Here is an 8,987-nt window from a genome sequence, read left to right as displayed (position 1 = left end):
GTAAGTTACTTCTAGCATTCTTAACTGTTGAGCTCGACGTTTCTATCAAAATGTGTTAACGTTCTCGGGGGTCAACAATACTTTCTAGCATTATTATAAGCAAAAGTACAATCATTACAAACAGTAAAGGATTTGTTTTAATTCCTATAATGAAATCATTAAGCATCAATTATTGCATAACATTACTGTCTAATGATAAGTTGGGTAGAGATATGTTTTTCATTTAAAACATTAGTAATTAATAGTATTTCTGATCATCTTTTATCCAAATTTTCTGTTAGAATGAATGTAAATATGTGTATTTCTAACAATTTGATACTAAATTTAAGTTTCTACTACCAGTACTTACAGAGATATGAAGATGCCATGATATGTGGGTCAAAGGTCAGAAATGGCATTTCTGATCATTTTTGGCTAAAATGTCCCATTAGATTGAATATGAATGCATGCCTTCTGAACATTTTGAGACTAAAATTGACTTGCTACGACGAGTGGTTGCCGAGATACAAGTATCTATTTGTATTTGTTCATATAACCCTTGACCCTTTGACCTTTTGCAACATTTTAAAAAATGTGCAAAAAATAACAAAATGTTTATTTCGAACAATTTAAGACCAAATTCAAGTGTCTACGACCAGTAGTTACGGAGATACATACATGCCCTGGAGTGTGGGTCAAAGGTCAGAAATGGCATTTCCGGTCATTTTTGACTAAAATGTCCCATTAGACTGAATATAAATGTATACCTTCTGATCAATTTAAGACCAAAATTACCTCGCTGTGACCAGTGGTTGTCAAGATTTAAGGACCTATTGGTGTTTAGTTTTATAACCTTTCACCCTGACCTTTTGCCACATTTTCAAAATGTGTAACCAAGCTAATAATGATTGTTTGACCATCCTTAACCAATTTCTGAAGTCATATTTTCTGGACCTCAAAGTGCATACGAAAGTTGATCTAGCTACTAGAGTAATATCAGTTTTAAAAACTATATTATTTTTTATAGATATTTTTGTTGATTTGGTTTTTTGTAATTATGACATAGTTTAAAATAACTTAAATATTTAAAATCATGTTTGTGCAGTTTACTTGATGTGTAATATAATTTTTAATTTTTATTGATATACATTATTAATTGAATATTAAATTGATTATTGATAACTGATTTATAAAAACAATACATCTTTAACAAATTAATGATATAATCTTAATATTATATAAATTTTAAAATACAAACAACTTAAAGTACAGTTATTAAAAACTAGTTTATAAGTGATTTTCACTGAAATGTAGTTGCCAATCAATAACACACTTTGAATTTTTATTATTTTTAATTTGTATATGGTCATGAATCTTGGCCTCAATGCCTGCAATTAAACTTTATAAAAATAATGAGGTTTATTGTAATGGTGACAGATCTTATGGTAAAGATTTTGTTACATTTGTGACCAACTATGTGAAATGTGGATAGTAGTGATAATTCACCTTAACTTTAGGAATTATTTCAATTATTATTGTTTTACTTTTTCCTTTATAACTATTTTGTATTGTAAATGTTTAGTGAACATTTTAAAAATGTGTGCTACATTGTTTATGTGTTAAATTGCATGTTTTTGGAAATTAACCAATTCAATTTATATCGTTAGGTTTTGTTAACGATCCAGAAGTCATTTGAACCTTCTAAAGATGGTGGTAGAAGAGGGATTCAATATGAGAGATGCATACTTTGTGATGTATGTAGTGATACATCAGAAAAGAAACACATTCAAAGTCTTGGTGATTTTCAGGACGAGAAGTTGCCATGCTCCAAAACTGGCACTTATAAGAGTATGGATGTTAAACGTTACAAGCGGCTATTTGGAGGTAAGAGTAATAACAGAGACCGACAAGTTCGATTTTATTTCACTGATATATTTACTACTACAGCCATGTGTATGTGAATTTGGTGTAATGGTTATGTAATCAGCCTTTCAACTAACAATAGTTGACTAACAATAGAACAGCAACGCCAAAAACAAACGGGTGAATTTGAAAAGAAATACGTTTTTAAAAACTACTCGCATCAACAAACTTGTACATAAATCTAATTATGTTTTAAAATTACAAATCACATATTATAACTGTTGCCTCTTGTACAAAAATGAAGTTTTTTGGACAAGTAGTTCTCGAGAAAATGCAATTTCAGTTTACTCATTACTTTAAGACTGCTAGCCGGCTTTTTGAAAATTCTGTCCTATCTTTTAACACTAGCAGGTCTGAAAATAATTCTAAAAAGTTGTCCAGAATTGGGACCGTGGTCCAGATTGCCTCCAATATTTAATGGAGTGGTCCTTGACCACATATCTATCTATATTTTCATTTTGGGAAAGATCTTGTAATTACTTTTTGAGTAATCCTACTAAAAAACAAACAGACACACACGATCGACTACATATACCTCCTTGGCGGAGGTGAATAAAATTTATGTAAGCAATTAACAGGTAAAATGTGGGGAAAAACCTAAATATGAGATAGTACTACTACTAGTAAGAGGAATGAAGATATCACAGCTAACAGCAGCATTTCACCTAACTCATATTTCATCATATGGCAATACAATTACGTGCGTAGCGCATATAGCGCTTAAAATTTTCAAAATTGTCAAAATTGATTTTGGATGAAATTAGAGTATGTTTCAGGCAATTTTAAGTGTTTAAAAAATTGCTATGAGTGTGCAGATTTGTGCACGTTTCACAAGCCTTTATTTAATAATTTCATCATATTTTATTCAACTCGAAATTGTGTAATACAAGCACGTAAAAAAGGACAGGCTACGCACGTGTAAGTTACCAAAATGGTGAAAATATGCCAAGTTTTATAATTAATATATGTCGTCCCAATGCTCGGGAATACCTATTTTGCATTTCATTTTCTTATAGTGTATTTATGATTTATTATGAAATTAAGTCATCATTAATTGCATATTTAATTAAAAAAAATTAATTTTGACAATCAAACAAACTGACATTTTCTTGGGCCGAAATAACAAACTAAACATTAACTTTCTTCCTTAAAATGTTCATATATTAAAGTTAAAAGTATATACTTTGACAGTGCATAATTGTTTTACATTTTTAAAGATAAAAAATTATAATTCATTGCGGTATGTAATAATCTATCTGCACCTGCATAGCAAATACACGGAGGGAGGAATCTTTCTACAACTTTTAGTCAGTTGTATATGGCCTATGCTCGTGTCTATGGCATTCAAGGTACCGAGATCGAGTTTCACCTTGGGAATGAAACGAAATAAGATTTTTTTTTAATTATCTGTATTGTTTGTTCAATTTTAATTCTTAGTGTATAGATTATACACATGATTTATAATGAAATCTAGATAAAAAGTAACTTATATATTTATTATTATGTAACAAATGTGGTCTATGACATTATACGCAGAGGGATATTTGATCGGATTGTGATACCAGCTATTGTATTTGCATTAGCAAGATCCTATTTTCATATTTTATAAATAATGAAAGATCAATCAATCAATATATCTTTTAAAAATCAATTATCTTTATTTAAATCAATGCATATAACCTATAATTCGTCATAGTGACGAATTAAATATAATTTCACTTATTTATTTTACAAAAAAAAGAAAAAAAAGTGAAGATTTTGTCAGGAACGCAGTCAGTTATTTGATGATAACAAAATAATATACGGTAATTGTGTAGACAATATAATTAAATGTTATATTTTTGTTATGTTAATTTTTGTAAGATTGAACAAAATAATTATATTAAAATTATATAAATCTTAAAATTAGAAAAAAACATTTTATAAATTTGAAGAAATCTATATCTTTATTCCTTGTACCAGTAGTTACTATCAGAATCATTATTGATAATCTATACATTGTTACAACATGCTGCTATTAGCTGTGATATCTTCATTCCTCTTACCAGTAGTAGTACTATCAGAATCATTATTGATAATCTATACATTGTTACAACATGCTGCTATTAGCTGTGATATCTTCATTCCTCTTACCAGTAGTAGTACTATCAGAATCATTATTGATAATCTATACATTGTTACAACATGCTGCTATTAGCTGTGATATCTTAATTCCTCTTACCAGTAGTAGTACTAGTAGAATCACATGATGTAATCACACCCCACTAAATGAAGTACAAATGATCAATGTTACTATTGGATAATATTCAGTTGAAGTCTAAAATTTCATTACTTCGAAAACCAGAACTTCTAAGTCCGTACTCACACTCTTTAATATGATTGAGACAATCCCCAAATCATTTCCTTTTGTTATGTTCTGTAGCAATAATGTCACTCGGCAGTGACAATATCAGCTAAATGTGGTGTTCACAAAAGTAAATTGTTGCCTATATAACAACAGTTACACTTGTGATAACATGCTCTGTCATAGCTTGCATCCTAGCATATAGTATTGAATGAATTATTGTTTTATCATTTCATTTGTTACAGCGGATGATGTTGGGACATCCGGTTCAAATCAAGGTATGTTAAATTTACTATAAATAATATTTGGATAAAAAGAGAATGTGTGTAATTATATTGATGATATCATACTCATTTTCCTTTGCAGAAATCTCAGAGGATGATTTCCGGCAACTGTTAACTGATACAGCAGCATGGTTTGATGAACTTGGATATCTCAAAATATTGAAAGTTTTATACAAAGACCATCTTTCAAAATCGAATGTAGAGGTGGAAAGAGCTAGAAGTGTTTGGTATCTGCTACAGGATTTAAGAGCCTCAGGAAGTTTGAGTCCATCAAACCTTACTATTCTATATGACACAATAACAGTAACCAAGCAATTTGGCTTCCAGTCAAACGTTGAGAATCAACCTCCAGAAGATATTAAGAAACACGTAGTATCAATGTTGACACCTTTCAGACAGAAGGTTTATCAACTGGGAGTAGAACTTAAACAGGATGAAGTATCAACACTTGCCAGGTTATTTAACAATATATTGGTAAAGACATATCAAGACAGCTGGAGTATGATTATGGACTTTGAACATAGAGGGATCATTGATAAGGATTTCACAAAGTTGGTTGAGTTTCTTAAAGTTTTAGAACAAAATGGAATGACAAAAGCTAGGAAGATTTTCATTGATGGTTGGTTGGTTTATTTGTTTTAGTTCATCATCATGGTTTATTGTTAAAACATATTCAGTACATACTGTAGTACACTACAATCAAGTAAGAGTACTTTAAACATTAAACATTTTAGGCAGATTCAAATTATTATGATGTCCCTGCCTGTCTGCTATTATAGTTGATTAAGGATATCAACCAACATTCCGTTAAATGTCAATTAGGCTGAATTGAATGACAAGTTAGTAAAATAACAATAATATGCTCAATGAGTCCAATGGAAAATGAGCTGAAATGAAAAGTATGTTTGTTTTCCATGATATTATCCCTATAAATCATATTGACCCAAACATTTGAAACATAATAATAATCTGCATTTTGAATTTTGAATTCCTCTTAATTCCTATAAGGCTCAGCATACCATTTGAGGGTCAAATTAGTATCTACTCTGACGCTGGTTCAAACCTTTACTATTGCGAGAGGATCATTAAGTTGTATAAGAAAGCCACAGGTTGACAGCGTACCCATCACCACCTCCGTGCCAATTTAAACCATTATAAACTTAAGTTTAGATTATATGGCAGCATAAATGTTGTAAAAATATAGAGACTTCTGCCTATCCCAGGTTATTTACATTTCCTAATTAATAGTTTGTTTCAATGACAATTAGCTTACTGAAACACTTCTTTTAATCATCATCCATTAAAAAATCCAGAAGTCATCCAGTAGTCATATTCTACATAATTATATGTATTCTAAATAAGTATATGTCTTCTGGTACAGGCATGTATTTTGGTACTGGCACATCTGGGTCTTCTGGTGCAGGTGTGTCTTCTGGTGCAGGTGTGTCTTCTGATGCAGGTGTGTCTTCTGGTGCAGGTGTGTCTTCTGGTGCAGGTGTCCCTTCCAGTACAGGTGTGTCTTCTAGTGCAGGTGTGTCTTCTGATGCAGGCGCATCTTCTGGTGCAGGTGTGTCTTCTGATGCAGGCGCATCTTCTGGTGCAGGCGCATCTTCAGGTGTGTCTTCTGATGCAGTTGTGCCGTCAAGTGCAGGTGAATATCAAGGTAACCATCAAGGCATTAGAACAATGCTTTATTACCTTTCAATGTTAAGTGAATGTAGTTATTTATGCAGTTAAAATCTGTATTTATCAGGCAACCTTAAAATAACTTGAGTTTAATTTTTTCTTCGACTTTCTTCAAAGCTATTGCATTCATTTCTTTTTCACGTAGACCTGTGAAACAACACATTATACATTTATCCTGTTTGTTGCTTAAACATTCGTTCCACTGTGTGGTTCATACAATATCAGCTTAGATATTTGAACTTTCGAAAAATATTTCACTGTTGTTTAACAGTTTATATTGATTTTTAATAGTCAGTAGTTATCGTTTAGCATACTTAAAATAACATCTTGTAGCTAGTTGTACTAATTAGAAATGTAATGTAATGATTTTACAACATTCCAAAAACTTTTTTTTTCTACAGATGGTGAAGATGAAGATGAATCGCTCATCAACCAAACAGGTATGATCCATCTGTAACTTTTTTTTTAAGAACACAAACATGTGTATAGATACTTGTTTTATTTATCTTTTTTTAAATGACTTGATGAAAACTTATGTGTATTAGTGTATTAATCAGCAATTTGAAATTAGTATAGTAGTTGTTTTTTAAATAGATAAATGTTGTATCATTCCTTGTAAATTTGATATCATTATATAGTATTATTTGTATGTACAGTTTATAAGGCCAGCAGAGTTTCCCTGCCAAATAATAACATTTTTAATGAATTAAATTAAATGAAATAGCTGTGCCTTCTGATTAAAACAACTAAATAATACTGTATACTGTACATGTCATTCAAACTATATATTTTTTATTTAATCAAGGCTTTGATCCACATTTTAACATACTATTAAATGTTTTAGGTTTAACTGTGTTTACACTTTGGGGTTAGGGTGTTTAAGTATTTCTCACTATATCTTTTACTTAATGAGCTTGTTTTGTTGTTATTTCAGGTACGCATCATGGCGGGTAAGTATTTTCCACCTATGTATTGTTATTTGATAAAATTAAAATATATTTTGTTAATAAATGGGCACTTTTTCATTTCATTTATTTTGCCACATAAAATTTATAAAAATACAATTACAAAAAACAAAATAAAAAAGATAAAAGAAATTACTCCGGTCATCGCCGACACGTACGAACAATTGTAGAAATAATTCATCCCTACTATGATACAATATTATAAATAACATTTTCAGAGATAATCTGTTAAGTTTCCAATATCATCACCTTGAACTGCATCATCGTTAAAAGTTCAACTACGATCATTTGAAAGCAATCAGGTTGAAAGAAACAACAATTTTAATGTTAATACTTGATTAGAATTTTAATTATTTAATTGTACATTTTTAATTCTAGGCAAAAGCAAAAGAAACGTAGCAAACGTGGTTGCAAGTTGTTATAAGGTATAGTATTTAACTTGTGTATATAACAGTTTAAAAAATTGAATTTGTTTCTAAAGTCATGCACTGTCTTTATATTAAAAGACTACTGTAGTTTCAATATGTAAGAAATCCTTTGTTTTCCTATAAAATGCTTTTTTTTGTAGATTAAATTATGTAAATTACAGAACTTTAATAAAAAAAAAATATAGAAAGCTCTCAAGAATATTTCTAAAAAGATGAGGATTTATGAAACATTTTCACTTTGATTACAGCTCACTGGTGGATAGGTACTGCAATTTGGTTTATTCTATTGGCAACTTTTGTCATCTTAATTATTATATATGATGGCTTACAGCAAGAATTGGCAATGGTATTGGATTGTTGGTAACTGTTGGTGGTGGCTGTATCTGGTATGTGCATAAGAAAGTCACCAAGTCTCGTACTCAGTCAACATACACAACAGCAGACGAACAGAGAGCACGCTATTCAGAAATTTCCCAAGAAGAACAATAGATCACAAGGAAAGATACTGTAAACAGACCTTGTATAAAGAATATCAAAGATAGATGTAAAATGGAAAATATGTGAAACAAAATGGGAGTTTTGTCACAATGATGAATGACTAGAGGTTTAGAGGGTGCTAAATTAAAGATGGCCATCCAAGGGTCAATATCAAAATTATTTTCCGCTCAAGGAATTCAGCCTTGCTTGTCAAATGAAACTGCAACATTTGTTTTTGTAAAATACAATCAACTTTTTAAAATCAGAACTCTCAAATTTCAGTTTAAAGTTTTTTTAACGTTGCAAATTCTATTATTAATTTATGAAAAGATTAAAATTAAAATTAGACTTTTTAGTTTAATAAAGTGGGTAATGCAATGCCAGTATTATGTATGTAAATAATATCTCATGTTTCATATTTAGTTTTATTAAGCTTACATGCTGTAGTAGACAGTTGTAAACATATTGAAGCTGTAACTCAGTTGTCAATTGTCTACTCAATGCTGTAGTAGACAGTTGTTAACATATTGAAGCTGTAACTCAGTTGTCAATTGGGTACTCAAGGCTGTAGTAGACAGTTGTCAACATATTGAAGCTGTAACTCAGTTGTCAATTGTGTACTCAATGCTGTAGTAGACAGTTGTCAACATATTGAAGCTGTAACTCAGTTGTCAATTGTGTACTCAATGCTGTAGTAGACAGTTGTCAACATATTGAAGCTGTAACTCAGTTGTAAATTGTGTACTCAATGCTGTAGTAGACAGTTGTCATATTGAAGCTGTAACTCAATTGTCAATTGTGTACTCAATGCTGTAGTAGACAGTTGTCATATTGAAGCTGTAACTCAATTGTCAATTGTGTACTCAATGCTGTAGTAGACAGTTGTCAACATATTGAAGCT

The sequence above is a fragment of the Antedon bifida genome, chromosome 3, assembly GCF_963402885.1.
Source record: "Antedon bifida chromosome 3, ecAntBifi1.1, whole genome shotgun sequence".
NCBI classification, from domain to species: Eukaryota; Metazoa; Echinodermata; class Crinoidea; order Comatulida; family Antedonidae; genus Antedon; species Antedon bifida.
Note: the sequence above shows the minus strand (reverse complement) of the source record.